Genomic DNA, 7,827 nt, shown 5'->3' with positions numbered 1-7,827 from the left:
GGAAATCAAGCTCTCTTCTTCCAACTTACTTGTTTGGATTGCACTTTAGAAAATAGATAGAGAGAAAGGAAGAGAAATGGTGCGAGATAAAATCGCTCGCTCTTGGTCTACTGTTTTTAATCTCCTCGAAAAGTAGAGAGATTGAAAGAGTAGATAGCCTCCTTTCTCTTATGTTTTCCTAACAACACTTAAGAGAAATAATTTTTTCCTTTCTTTCAATTTTCTTTTCTTGTCTCTTTGATAAGACCCTAGGATTTATCATTGAAAAATTGTGAAAATTGAAAGGATGAAAAAAATTGAAAAATAAAATAGGATTGATCACTTGGAGGGATATACCTCCAAATTAGCCAAAGACTTTGAATTATGTCATTACTTGAATAGAAAGTCACAAAGGGTTACATATATATAGGGTAGGGAACCCTACTCCTATTAGAAATGTAAAACATCTTGATCTAAGGCCTTAATTGGATTCAATCCTAACTGACTAGAGAATTCTAACACATTATATAGAAATCCCAATTGATTTGGGAATCCTAACATTCTCACCTCTTCAAATTGACTTTGTCCTGAAGGCTGAGAAGCAATAAACTAAGAAAATCTCTTCTTCAAGGATTGATAAGTTTCTCTAGTTGCATCTTTAGTTGGAAAGTGAGACTAGTGAACTAAAGCAAGTGGTGTTCCATAGTAACTCCCTCTTCTTTTTTTAGGCAAGAGAAATGAAAAACTAGATTTACCTTAAAACATGTTGGTAAGTCAAGGCAATAAGCAATAGGGCCTACACGTCCCATGATCTTATAAGGCCCATAGAACTGAAGAGACAACTTCATTGAAAAATGAACAATCACAAACATATATCTACAAGGTTGTAACTTGATAAAATCCAATCTCCCACTAAGAAGTCCCTTTCACTACAATACTTATCAGCTTGCTATTTTATATGAGGTCAAGCTACAACAAAATTTTCCTTAAGGACTTAAAGTCTTAATCATGTAACTCTTTGTCAACTTAATCAAATCTAGAGGATCCATCCAAATATCTAGCAAGGGCAGGAGGAGCTCGACCATAAACAACCTTGAATGGAATTTGTTGGCCTAACATGGCTTTCGAATCTCGTTTTGATGATAACAAATGAAGGTTGATTTAACATGTGCTGTAAAGTGATGATGTTTCAAGAATGCTTAAATGATAAAGTTCAAAATATCAAAGGAAATGCAAATTCAAAGATCACCAAGGACCCCAAAGTCATACTCATTCTCAAAGTGATCCAAAGGAAGCTCAAGTGGACTAAAAAGATTCAAAGCATTTGGAAACCTAAACTTGCCTCAAGCTTCAAGTAGAGAGGACTCAAAGCAAAGACACCTAAAAAGACTTCAAGTTTAGAGTATTTAAGGTTTTAGGATGAATCAATGTAAGTACTTCATATTCAAATATCAAGTGAAATGGTTTGAAGCTCATTAGGGTTTATCTTAGACTTAGATACCTTGTTTTAAAACCTTGGAAAATGATTTTGTAAAGTAACAAAGCAAGAGAGCTAAGTATTTTTGAAAACTGAACAGAAAAATAGGAAATTTGTCTATTTAGGCGACTAAAGTCAAAGCTTAGGTGCCTGAAGGATTTCCTCAGGCGACTGAAGAATAAGTTCAAGCGCCTGAAGAATTTCCTGATGAATTACTAAAGAGGCAGTGTACCCTTACATGACTTACCTTTGTCACCTCAGGCGCCTGACCCTATTTTTAGTTCAAAAATTTCAATTTTAATGAACCTCAGGCGACTGACCTCGACTCCTCAAGCGACTGAAGACTGTTAAAGCTAAATTTTTTAAAAGTTTTAAAATTCGAAATTGAGTTTCTTGTGCCCCAAATTTTGTAAAAACTTGGGAAATACTCCAAGTAAACTTAGGTAACACGAATTAAGCTTTTTGAGCCTATAAATACATGTTTTCATGAATTAAACATACACCAAGCAATTGAAAAATCTGCTCTTAAGCTGAAAACTCACTTAGTCTCTCAAAGCTCTCTTTTGCTCAATCAATCATTCTGAATTGCTGAGATTTTATGAAGCATTGATCACTCTTCTCTGAGCTATACAATCTGAAATACTGATTTCCATCTAGAGACATATTCCGGTGATATTGTTATTGAACTTCAACTCTATTTCATTCAGTATTTGTCATTGAAGTATATAGATTTCAATTGTACTAACCAACTCTATCTGAGAGCATTCTTTGTACAAAAGAATATATTTTCTTGTTCTTGTTTCTTTGATGATTCAGGTATTTGGATCGTTGTAACCAAGCATGGGGTATCGCTTGGAGAGGGGGCTCTACCATAAAGGAGGATTGTAATCGATTTGTTATGCCCAGAAAGAAACGAGTTAGTGAAATCCTTAGGTGGCCTTGCCTAAGGCAAGGACGTAGGGTAGGGATAAGTCGAACCTCGTAAAAAATCTCGGTCTCACTCTCTCTACCCTTTTCTATTTAAATTTCAGTATACATACAAATTGTATTTCAAAGTGCAGGGTTGCTAAAACTGAGATTGAAGAAGACCTTTTAAATCTAAGAAAGTACGTTGGTTAATATTTTATGGAAACCTTTAAGGGAGTACGTTGATTAACCACTTGCAGAAATCTTGTTTAAAAGGAGCGCATAAAAATCATACATACAGGGCTATAAGCTGAAAATTGGCAAACGCTAAAAATAAAGAAAGTGCAGCAAGCTTTCTCAAATCTTGGTTAAGTATTGTGGTTGGCTGATTGGATACTATTTGTGTTTGTGATTAATATTTGGTTTATGTTTGGATTGTGGTTGATTTAAAATTAAGTCATTCTTGTGTGTTTGCTTAAATATACAAAAAGCTAAAAATTCGTAATAACACTTAAAAGAAATTTTATAAACCCAATTCACCCCCTCCCCCCCCCCCCCCCCCACCTCTTGGGGTAACACCTTAACTTTCAGAATTAACTTAATGGAGCAATGATAAGTGGTATTGTACCACCTTTTGGCCCATGAAAGCTATTACACCTAATCCTTTGGTTTGTCATTAGCAAATCAATAAAGATAAGTATCCAAGCACCTAATAACAACTTCAATTTACCCATTTGAATGTGGAGAATATGTAATGCTTATATTTAATTGTATTCCTAGAAAACCAAAAAAAAAAAAAAAACTCCTTCCAAAAGTTACTAGTAAAGACTTTTTTTCATGACCACTAACAATAAATTAAGGAAATCTATGCAACTTGACAATATTCTCAACAAAAATGCAAGCAACACTTGTAGTAGTATAAGGGTGAGTTAAAACACAAAAAATAAGCATGTTTTTTGAGACGGTCCACGAACCACAACAACAAAATAGTAGATATACCATGAGAATATGGCTGTCCTTAATGAAATCCATGGATATATCAATCCAAGCTTCTTCTGGAATAGGAAAAGGCTATAGAAGCCCTAGACTTGCCACTATTTCAACCTTCTGTTGTTGACAAATATCACATTGTAGCGCCCCGACCCGCCACGTGGGCCTAGGGTGCCACTTTAGTGACATTCTGAGTACCTGATACTACAATCATCGTAATAAATGTAGCGAAAATAATGAAACTTCTCCAAATATACAGTAAAAAGAGTTCTAAGTTTCCTTTATACATGAAGGTTTCCAAATATCCATATTACAACCCTTACTGCAAACAAAACCCATCTAAGTTTATATAACCATAATACATACTCAAGGCTTCGAACCCAGCTTACATACAACAGAGTTCTTACTGACACTCACAAAAATCTTTCTGGCTATCAACCTGGCTTAGAGTACGCTAAACCCGACCTCAAGATGGTCCTGAAAAGATAATTTGTATATTGGGTTGAGACACTTCTTAGTAAGGAAAGATTAAGTTAATATCAGTGTGTGGTCAGCATGCATTTGGTGTATATAGAAATCATTCGTTCTTCCTTTAACCAAAAAAAGTTAATTTACATCGTACTATCTTTACACAACTGAAAATGTTTGCGTCGTTTCCATTTTATAAACAGTTCAGTAAATAAAATTACATCATTTACATAAACCTACAGATATGCATAAAAGACAAGCCCTGTGACTAACCCATTTACTTCCCTCATGGCATATGTTGTGCAGATCGAAGGTTGGACTTAGCCCTAGGGGATATCAACCCAGACTAAGTCAAAAAACATACGTCTGCATCTAACTTCGACTACGCAGGCATCCGCAACTTGCTTGCTAGGATCCAATTGCCCTACCACATCCTAAAAGTCCGGTCTTCCAGGGAAGGTACCCCTTCTACTGAGGTTAATCGACTGAGACCACCCTACACCTCCTTGCAAACAGTATGGGGGCACATGGTCTAATACTGAATCTCTAGCAACGGTATCGTGCTCACAACATAATTGGTCCTCAGGGTTCCAAAAACATATCATGTAATTTAAGTAATAAAAACTGTATTTCAAACTCATTTTATATAAAATTTGTCATGCTTAAAACTCGGCCCTCACGGCCATCATACATATAAAACTTGGCCCTTTCAGCCATCATATATATAAAACTCGGCCCTTGCGGCCGTCACACATATAAAACTCGGCCCTCGCGACCATCGTATAAATCTTCCTGCATTTCACAAATAGTTCAAGTATTTGACAAACATTTCAGTATTTCGCAAGCATTTCTATTTCATTAGTATTCATAAACTCGGTTACATGATAACCCTCAAAAAAATATTCACCTGCCACACAGTTTTCCGTATACAATATATCTTATTTATAGCCTCAACTATACTTCACACCGTTCATTTTTACTGAAAATACCATTTCATATATCCTAGGTTTGAAAAGACCATTTCAAACGATTGGGTTTTGAAATAACAACTGAAAACATAATTATACATATATAGCATTTTATTAGGTTCAACTTTAATAAAACTTCTGACTTAACTTAATCCCCTTACCTAACTTAGTGGAAAGCCTTTTGACACCCTTAAACCATGCCCTACGATGTTCAAAACTAAAAACCCTGAAATACATTTTTCCCAAAATAATCATCACACCCACAGAATACTTTACATTAAACGCTCCCTAAGCCCCCTTTATTCAAAAACAACAATAAAACTCCAAAATACCTACTTACCCTAGTTTTGTAGTGGTACCCGGAAAGACCTTGATCAAGAATCTACTCTGCTAGTCTTGTAGAGAATTTCCCCCTAATCCTCGTGGTAACTTCCAATCGTCGATTCGGGCGACGAATGGCGAAGAAATCGAAACAGAAAGAGAGTGAGGCGCCAGTTTAGAGAGAGAGAGAGAGAAATAAGATTTCTTAGTGATTAAGCAACCCAAAAATCCTTTTATAAGCTGTTGACCAAGCACAATTCGTCGACGAAGGAAGGGTTTCATCGACAAACCTTGAATTGGATATTTTCCTGTCGCTCGGGATTTCTTCATCGACGACGCTCTGAACTTCGTCGAAGAACCATAGGAGAACCTTCGTCGATGAAATCAGGGTTTCGTCAATGAATCTTGTTGTTTGCCCTTTTTCTTTTTTTTTTCCCTTCTTCTTTTCTTATTTACTTCCTTTATTTCCTAATTCCGGCTTCTACAATCTCTCCCCTTATAAGTATTTTGTCCTCAAAATTTGCTAACTGATTTCAATCATATTCTTATCTCACTGTCCATCTCTATCGAAGAGTCGATAGCCACCCACATAGCGGCCCATCCATACATACACAAACTTATAAACAACTAACAAATTAAACACACTCATCTTATCTGACCTACAAATAAAACTAACACCTACCTGTGCAATCGTGCTGGTCTGTCTAATACTGATCCTCTCTAAAAAGCTATGGGTATTTCTGATGTATTTCTATCTCTAGCTCCCATGAAGCCTCCTTGATCACATGATTATGCCACAGCACCTTCACTAACGGTATTTCCTTAGTACGCAATTCTTGTATTTTCTGATCCAGAATCTGAAAATACACTTATATTTCCGCATGTGTATGCTTTCATTTATAGTTATAATTATTTGCATGCACACCTCTATTTCAAATGAGATATGTTCTATGTGTATGTCTGCATTTATCACTTTATTAATTTACATACACGTTTGTATTACGAATGGGATATGAACTATGGTGAATCAATGTAAATGTTTAAATTAGTCGAAATATTTTTAGAACTCAATTCTCCCCCCTCTTGGGATTACACCAATTCCAACACATGGCCAGAGTAATTTCTCTTAAGGTTAGAAAATACACAAAGAGCTTAGTAACTCCCTCATATGTGTGGCCAATGTGTGGGGTGCATAAGCCACTAATAGGGCTCCTTCAGCGATGAAATTTCAAGTAAGGGTAAATCAAGGGAGGGGATTGCAATGGTGGTGGCAATGCGCAGAAAAGAGCATAGGAAGCTAGGGATTCTAGAAGGTTGATGGTCGAAGAATGTTTGGCCAGTGCATGGGGCCAGACAACTAGTCGAATGATGATGAAATTTTGAGGGGAGGGGTCAGGGGTTTCTATTTTCAATGAGTTCCAAGGTATTGCATGATGGTCTCCATAAAGTTGTGTTTGAAGAGTTTGGACACAATGGGAACTTTGAAAAAAGTTCAAAACTAATTCTCCTTTTTTCCCTAAAATTTCAAGGCAAAGAATAATAAATTATAATCAAAGAGATAATGAATTAAGAGAAACATAGAAAGTGAAAAAGACAAGAATAAGGAAGAATAAAGGAGAAGGGAAGAGACCTGCAACAAAAAAAAAATAAAAAATTAGGGTAAGAATTGAGAGAGAAATTGAGAAGGAATAAACGAAGAAGAATTTAGAAGGGAGGAAACTATTGTAAGCGGAAAAAAAAAATAAATTAGAGAACAAAAAAAAAAAACAAAATAAGAAGAACGAAAAGAAAGAGAATTAAGGATAGACTCGAGAAGAAGAGAAGGAGAAGAAAGAAGACAAAGAGAGGAGGAAGAGGAGCAAAGGAGAAGAGTTAAGGGGAAAATGGGTGGATTGAAATGGAAGAACAGAGATCAAATTTGTGCTCTAACACCAAATGATGTAGGGAAACATCAAGGATCTGCAGCCGTGGGCAAAAAATATAAGAAATTAAAGAGAATGAAGGAGAAGAGAGGAGATACAAGGGGAAACTCACCTTCATTTTAAATTCAAATTCAACAACTTACAAAAATGACTTTCACGCGCTACTATAAAAAATCCTCTAAAAATGAAATTATATATTACAAACACACCCCCAAATACACATAAATCTATACTAGTTACTAAACACGCAATTAACTAATAATTAAACCCCACAATCCCTTGACCCAAATCTTCTTAGTTATTCTTCAACAACAATCTTCCCCAAGGTCTTACTTCTTGCCCTATATCACCTAATTTTGCATGTCTTCGTTGACACCATTAATTTATTCATGTAATTTTCTTATGTCTTCCTTTTGTAAGAAACTATATTTTCAATAGGCATGTTGTAGACTCATTTTCTATTGTTGTGGTGGATTTTATAGTATTTGTGACCAATAAAATAAAAAACTTGTAAATACTTAACATCTGTTGCTTAAAAGTCTTTTGTGATGAATAATTTTTGTGCAAGTTCCATCCCTAGAAACTTCTTTGTGATTTTTTTTTATATGAAACCATCAAAAAGTTTTGTGATAATAAATTCGTTCTAACCTTGACACCAAAGAACTAATATATGTGAAGAGAGCATCAACTGTGATTTTTTAAAAGGTTGTTACAAAAAAATTTGGAATTTTGTCACAAACCGCAAAAAAAAAAAAAAAAAAAAAAATTAAGATGCCAAAAAATAGCATTTTTTAAT

This window comes from Malania oleifera, chromosome 6, assembly GCF_029873635.1.
Source record: "Malania oleifera isolate guangnan ecotype guangnan chromosome 6, ASM2987363v1, whole genome shotgun sequence".
In the NCBI taxonomy this organism is placed as follows: domain Eukaryota; kingdom Viridiplantae; phylum Streptophyta; class Magnoliopsida; order Santalales; family Ximeniaceae; genus Malania; species Malania oleifera.
Note: the sequence above shows the minus strand (reverse complement) of the source record.